The sequence below is a fragment of the Mytilus edulis genome, chromosome 2, assembly GCF_963676685.1.
Source record: "Mytilus edulis chromosome 2, xbMytEdul2.2, whole genome shotgun sequence".
Classification (NCBI taxonomy): domain Eukaryota; kingdom Metazoa; phylum Mollusca; class Bivalvia; order Mytilida; family Mytilidae; genus Mytilus; species Mytilus edulis.
The window spans coordinates 106797655-106805945 of NC_092345.1; the positions used below are offsets into that span (position 1 = coordinate 106797655).

General features: G+C 30.7%; 1 protein-coding gene and 1 long non-coding RNA gene across 3 annotated transcripts in view; both read right to left on the reverse strand.

The window, feature by feature from the left end:
- Positions 1–5317, reverse strand: part of LOC139513877 (secernin-3-like) — a 31264-nt gene extending 25947 nt beyond the window's left edge. The window contains exon 1 of one of the 2 annotated variants that reach the window (XM_071302808.1): positions 5187–5317. The gene's annotated coding sequence lies outside the window, so the exon portion shown is untranslated. The remainder of the gene's footprint in view (positions 1–5186) is intronic. The other variant, XM_071302809.1, reaches the window with a different exon arrangement.
- Positions 1155–3820, reverse strand: LOC139510729 (uncharacterized). Its single transcript, XR_011661974.1, has 3 exons — positions 3286–3820; positions 2467–2535; positions 1155–1701 (listed from the first exon to the last, which is right to left on the reverse strand). It is a non-coding gene; the product is annotated as an uncharacterized lncRNA (long non-coding RNA).
- Positions 5318–8291: the final 2974 nt, after the last annotated feature.

The following is an 8291-nucleotide window of genomic DNA, read 5'->3' on the forward strand; positions in this document are numbered from 1 at the left end:
ATTTGTCCTGGATATATAAATTGAAAACTACATTCTGATTACACTTCACATTCTCCTAAACAATTACAAAGCTATTTAACTGCATGATGTCATGGATAATTAAAGTTTGTGATAACACTTCATATATATTGTCATGTATAATTACAATGTGATAACACTGCTTAATATCATGGATAGATACAATGTGATTACACTGAACATATCATATATGTTTACAATGTGATAACACTACACAAGGTCATGTGTAATTACAATGTGATAACAATGCCAAATGTCATAGATACTTACAATGCGATTACTCTGCATAATATCATGTATTATAATACAATGTGATTACACTGCATATTGTTATGTATATTTACAATATGATTACTCTGCATAATGTCATGTATAATTACAATGTGATTACACTGCATAATGTCATGTATATTTACAATGTGATTACACTGCATAATGTCATGTATAATTACATTCTGATTACACTACATAATGTCATGTATATTTACAATATGATTACACTGCAAAATGTCATATATATTTACAATATGATTACACTGCATATTGTTATGTATATTTACAATGTGATTACACTGCAAAATTTCCTGCTTAATTACAATGTGATAACACTGCATAATGTCATATATATTTACAATGTGATTACACTGCATAATGTCATGTATATTTACAATGTGATTACACTGCATAATGTCATGTATAATTACAATCTGATTACACTACATAATGTCATGTATATTTACAATGTGATTACACTGCATAATGTCATGTATAATTACAATGTGATTACACTGCATAATGTCATGTATAATTACAATGTGATTACACCGCATACTGTCATGTATATTTACAATATGATTACACTGCAAAATTTCCTGCTTAATTACAATGTGATTACACTGCATATTGTCATGTATAATTTCACCCAAACAATGTCATAACACTGCATACTGTCATAATTATAACAATGTGATTACACTGCTAAGTGTCATAGACAATTACAATGAGATTACACTACATATTTTTATGTATATTTACAATGTGATAACACTGCATAATGTCATGTATAATTACAATGTGATTACACTGCATATTGTTATGTATTATTACAGTGTTATTACACTGCATATTGTCATGTGGCTCAATATCTTTAATTGTTTTTCCATAGGCGATAATGGTAACGTTTTTTCCTGTAGCTCAGTCCATATCGTAAACTTGGATGTGTATGATAGCTTGTTTCGAAGCTGTGACATTTTCACATATGTGGTTAAATTTTCGGGGTACGAAGTGAGATTACTTTTTCCGTAAATTAGCAAACCCCGAACATCCTTTTGTGATGCGGCTCCTTGTGGTAAAATATCCCCTTTTTAACACAATAAGTTCTTTGAAAATTTAATACTTTGAACACATTCAATAGCTCCATAGTTTTTACACATTTATTCTATGTTCCTCTACTTTCCTAATCACCACAAATAATTAAGTTCAGTCATTTGTTAAAAATAGAAACATGTCCAATATCACTACACAGAGATTTTTTCTTTACACGTGACTTTTGAGTTCCTCATTTCAAGGCGCATTAGGGATGTTGTCCCATATTGCAATCCATAGTTCTGATTTTTCCAAATATTTTTATGTGATCTTCATCGGTATGACATTCTGAATAAATCTGTGTATTTTTGTCCATTTCTGAAAAAAAATAAAGTTGTTTCAGCACTATAAGGCAATGACACTTTTATCGTTATATTTATTTATTTTGAATACAAAGTGTATGCATAATTAATTTCTAACAGTATACCTTCACTAGTCAAAAGAAGGACAAAACATCTGAATGTAACCTTAAAATACAACACACAGACCCTGTTAAAGCATTCAATAAAATTTTCTGGTGCCTAAAAGTGCATTTTGACAGAGAAATTATGCAAAAATGAAGATTTCATAAAAAAAAAACCAAAATACTTAATTATTCTAGCCGGTGGAAACCTGGTATTCTATACTGTAGAAACCACTATAAACTACTGTAAAAGTCATTTGAATCATATAATTAGAGTGCGATGAAGTGCAAATTTTCAAAACTTGGTTCTTTCACATAATTGTATTTGAGAAAAAATGTTTTTTACATGTATTTCAGTGAAAATCTTTTATCAGTGAGATATCGGCATGAGGTTTTTAAAGGAAACATTGTGACATCACACGTAATATGGCGTCATTAAATAACGACATATCAAAATAATGCTAATTATAGTTTGCAGTGTTACATGAGGAACAGTTGCCGCAAGGTTTAACTTGAAATATGGAGTCGAAAAGATCAGTAACCAAGCATTTTCATTTAATGCCAAGACCATAGCAACAGTTTGCATATCAGTATATTTTTAACATACCGACTGTAATTTGAATTGCATAAATACCATAAATAAACAATTTAGAGCTTGCCAAATAAAACAAAATGCTTACCAGTTATTCAGGACCTTTTAAAACCTCTAGTTTGTCATCTCAGGTTAAAAAGTAATGATATGACTGGAACTGAAATAAGACAAAAAAATTACTCAGGCTGTGTTATTATTTGGTTTGAATGCATAAGTATTATTGAGAGAGCAAAAATCAAATTCTTGAACGTTTTATCGCAAAGAAAGAAAAATGCTTCTCCCTTGTGGCTTATCAACCTTCATTTAAATCTTTTATATTAGAAGCAACGAGTGGTAGCTAACTAGCTTAATAGTTGAAAAGGTGCAGCAATATTGTTTTCGAAAGGTTTGTTGACCCTCCCCCTTTTTCACTGAGAAAAGACAATATCTTGTGATTTGCTAGTGTGCATTACAAATAATAATTCATGATTTCTTTAATACATGTACATGTTTGTCTGTTTATTAACTGCCTATGATATCTACTGACTGACCATGGGTCAAATTATTGGATAAAAGCACATGATGATGATGTATTTCACTTTACTCGTATGGAGTGTGTTATCTCCCTTGATTATCAGTTATTCCTGTAAACCGGAGTGATAATTACATAACAAAGACTGTATTGTGTCATGTTTACTTACAGATAAAACTATTATGTTAGTTCATGCCTTTTTCAATTCATAAACAAATTCCTTTCGGATCTCTCGGGGTGTAAACAAAGTTAGAATTGTGCCTAAAAAAAGTGTTCAGCCCCGTGCCTGTAATGCTTTCTAAAAGCGAAAATTTCATCGAGTATCTGCTGGTATTTATCTATAATGGTTATCTGAAATCATCTGGGATATCTGGGTATAAATAAAAAAATACTTACCATCATTTTCACAATTTTCCCGGGTGTACAAGGTGAAATCATCCATAGATCACTCTGATAACTTCTGATTTATCTTTTGTAAATTGGCTCAATATCTTTAATTGTTTTTCCATAGGCGATAATGGTAACGTTTTTTCCTGTAGCTCAGTCCATATCGTAAACTTGGATGTGTATGATAGCTTGTTTCGAAGCTGTGACATTTTCACATATGTGGTTAAATTTTCGGGGTACGAAGTGAGATTACTTTTTCCGTAAATTAGCAAACCCCGAACATCCTTTTGTGATGCGGCTCCTTGTGGTAAAATATCCCCTTTTTAACACAATAAGTTCTTTGAAAATTTAATACTTTGAACACATTCAATAGCTCCATAGTTTTTACACATTTATTCTATGTTCCTCTACTTTCCTAATCACCACAAATAATTAAGTTCAGTCATTTGTTAAAAATAGAAACATGTCCAATATCACTACACAGAGATTTTTTCTTTACACGTGACTTTTGAGTTCCTCATTTCAAGGCGCATTAGGGATGTTGTCCCATGTATATTTACAATATGAATACACTGCATATTGTTATTTATATTTACAATGTGATTTCAATGCAAAATGTCATGTATAGTTACATAGTGATTACACTGCATATTGTTATGTATTATTACAGTGTTATTACACTGCATATTGTCATGTATATTTACAATATGAATACACTGCATATTGTTATTTATATTTACAATGTGATTTCAATGCAAAATGTCATGTATAGTTACATAGTGATTACACTGCATATTGTCATGTATATTTACAATGTGAATACAATGCATATTGTTATGTATACTTTACAATGTGATTACACTGCAAAATAACATGTATAATTACAATGTGATTACACTACATATTGAAATGATTAATTACAAAGTGATTACACTGCATAATAAAATGGATAGATACAATGTGATTACACTGCATGTCATGTATAGTTATAACCAAACAATGTCATAACACTGCATAATGTCATCATTATAACAATGTGATTACGCTGCTAAATGTCATAAATAATTAAAATGTGATTACACTGCATAATGTCATAGATAATTACAATGTGATTACACTGCATATTGTTATGTATATTTACAATGTGATTGCACTGCATAATGTAAAATGGATAATTACAATGTGATTCCACTGCATATCATTGATAATGACAATGTGATAACACTGTGTCATGTCATGGATATTCATAATGTGATAACACTGCATATTGTCATGAATGTCATTGATAATTACAAGGTGACAACACAGAATAATGTCATATATATAATTACAATGTGATTACACTGTATGGTGTCATATATTATTACAATGTATTTACAAATCATATTATCATGTATAGTTGTTTAAATGTGATTACACTATTTAATGTCATGTATGATTACAATGTGATAACACTACAAAATGACATGTATAGTTACAAAATGATTACACTGCATAATGTCTTAGACAATATTAATAACAATGTGATAACTCTAGGTATATTGTCATGGACATGCACACAGTTGCTTACAGTATCAATCAGTTGCTTATCCATGCTACACTACAAAAGTGGTGGAACTCCAGATAGTGGAAAAAAAAAGAAGAAAGAAGAAGACATGGATATGATTATTTTTTTCACAATGTGAATATAAGTTGTAAGTTATTATGGATACCGGCTCGATCAGTATAAGCATCATACCCATAACAATGCAAAGAATCAGCACAGACATATGGAAATACATGCAAAGCACCACTAAAGAAACTAAAACTGAGGCACTTATTCAAAGCACATTTTTTTTAAACAGTAACAGTAATATTGACTTAACAAATGGGGTTGGTGAACGATTTTGCATAACAATTAAATAACATACCTATGACCAATATCTCATTAAAAATTACAATGCACAGACAGTCATCTGATGAATTGATTCTGACATAAACTGATACAGATGCAAATTAATCAAGGGACAGATGCGATATATGAACTGGGGACCCAGTCCAATACTAAATAACAAAATTGCCGGTACAGCTTTGAACAATTTCCGAAAATATTAATTATATCGCTTTTGTCAGATATTCAAATATTGCATTTTGGACACATTCGATAACCATTTCCACCTAAACTGCATAGATAGTATTATTCATTATATCAAAAAAAAATATGCAATTCATTTCGCAGACCGTTTATTCATTCGTTTGATGTGTTTGAGCTTTTGATTTTGCCATTTGATTAGAGACTTTCTATTTTGAATTTTCCTCGTAGTTTAGTTGGTTTTTTTAACGTAGTTACACTAATTCCGTTGAATTTTGGTTAGCTGAAAGACAATAACTAAGGTAAAACCTCTCAACAATCATAGTTGTTATAAAAAAACTAAGGAAATATGCTTAAAATGTTACATAACATACATATCTAACTATTTGAACAACCCTATTTCAAAATTCAATGGAAAAAGTTAGTTAATTGTATACTTATTGAAAACCAAACATTATTGATGAATCAAAATGATCCATACATATAACATTGTACAAATTTAGAAATGTCGGTCAGTGCAAACCTAGAAGATGTCAGAAAAAAATTCAGTACATCTAAAATATTTCACATCCATTCTCTCAAGGAGATATCATTGTACATAAACAAACATACTTTTTGAATTCCTGTTTTTGTAATAAATTGTGAGTTTAATCTTACTACATCTGGTATTATAATTATATTTCCAAGCATAGCTAACAATTAAAAAGGGTGAGGGAATCGCATGAGCTATGTCTCATAGATAAAATAATAAGAAGAAGAAGAATATTTCATTTCCAATTAAAGGGCCTTATAAAGAGCTTTCATGACATTACATACAAGTACATAAGATTAGACATAAATTAGAGACATATAAGAAAACAACATTGTTTAATACTATTAAAAATGCTATAAAATGCCAGGACAGAACCAGATAATACAAATTACATATTTAAAATATACCATTTAAAATCATATACCATAAATAAGAAGATGAGTCGACAAGGTAGGCAGACCTTCAACGGTTGGATCCTTAATCTCAATTTCAGCACTCACTGAATGTGGGTTATTGATTGACAGGACATCATTAATATATATGACAACTTTGCAGGTTTATTCATTTTCTTAGAGAAGGTTTTGTATGCCTTTGCTTCATATGAGTACAAAAAAATCAATGTACATTGCAATGATCTGCAATACTGACTGCATCTTGGAATATCAAATCAACCAAACCTAGCAAACATATGATGTTCATCACAAGATATAGATTATATCATAGTATCCTGAAGTAATAAGAATGTAAATTTGTGTAAATGCTTAAGTCTCACATAGTTTATACCTGTATTTCATATCAGGGACTTTTACAGTCATTTGTGATATACCCACACAACAACTTTAAACGAAGGAGACAATTTAAAATGATTTTGTTGTACCGTTTATTTTATGAATGATTTGTTATCATTGAAAACAAACATTTCGTTTTAAAACGAAAGTATTCTAATGCATTTATAGCTTTACTTGGGACTCGAGTACAATATAGTACTTGAAGTATTCTTTGATATCAGTTTGTCGTGTTTTTTTCACTTAAGTACATGCACGTGTTATCTTACCTAAAGTGGGAACATTTTATTGAACATTTACTTTTTTCTGTACCACATAATATCAAGGAACGTGTCGACCCGGCAGAACAGACCTAGATTTGACTAATCGGTCTGTTTAAAGACAGATAGCAGACACACATGCTTTTAGATTTTCGTATTATGCATTATATCTTTTAATCGATTGTTTGAGGGGAAAATACAGCATTCAAAGACTCTGTATTAATAACCCGGCATTTTTCAATCAACCTACTTGACCGAGTTTCCTACTATCTACCTTATGTAATTATAGTTTTCAATTTCTGTGTCATTTGTTCTCTTGTGAAGAGTTTTCTCATTGGCAATCATACCACATATTTTTTTTTTATAAAATAGAAGAAGCGTGTTGAAATTTTGATTGAGGGGAAACAACTTTTTACGGCATAAATTGATAAAAAGTTTTTTTTATCACAATAACTCCAATACGGATTCGTCAAATAATGTTGGACAAAATGGACAGTAGGTAGATTTTGATATTTTGAACATTCCTGCCTAGCCAGATATCCCCTACCTGACGGTTTTCAAGATACTGGACAATTTTTTCATTTTGTCTCTATGTTCTATTTTAAGCCTTGGTGCATGTTATTTATACCAAGTTTGTACTATAATGAGCAACACGACGGGTGCCTCATGTAAAGCAGGATATGCTTATTCTTCATGAGCACATAAGATCCCTGCATTTTTTTGGTGGCGTTCGTGTTGCTCAGTCTTTGGTTTCCTATGTTGTGTTTTGTGTGCTATTATTTATCTGTTGTTTTATGTTTGTCTTTGGCATTGTCAGTTTATTTTCGACTTATGAGTTTGAAAGTCCCTCTGGTATATCTCGCCTCTCTTTTTTAATGCATTTAAGCATTTATAACCTGGTTATATGTTCAGCAATACGATAAAATATTGTGGCAACATCAAATCCTATATAACGTGCAAGTGTGATACTGTAAACCATCCAGTAAAACAATTTCTAATTTACCATTATATGAATACATTTCCATCATATTTTCCCTTTTATTTTGGCTAACGACTTGGGTGTAGTCAAAGATTTTTAACAGTAACAATAATAGATCATAACTGATGTCTACATCACTTTTTTTAAACGCCAACCCCCCCCCCCCCCCTTTCCCCCAAAATGAAAACAGAAAAAAAACCAGAAATAACATTATAGTAATCATTGGGAACGTTTACAGGCAAAACAGAAATGGCCCAATGAAATATATTCAATAAAAAAGATGACATTAATTTTCTTTTTGTTGTCCGCTTTTCATTTTTATGAAGCAACATTCCAACAAGCGCTTGGAAATGGGGCATTTATAACCTAGACAATTAAAGTCTTGGTT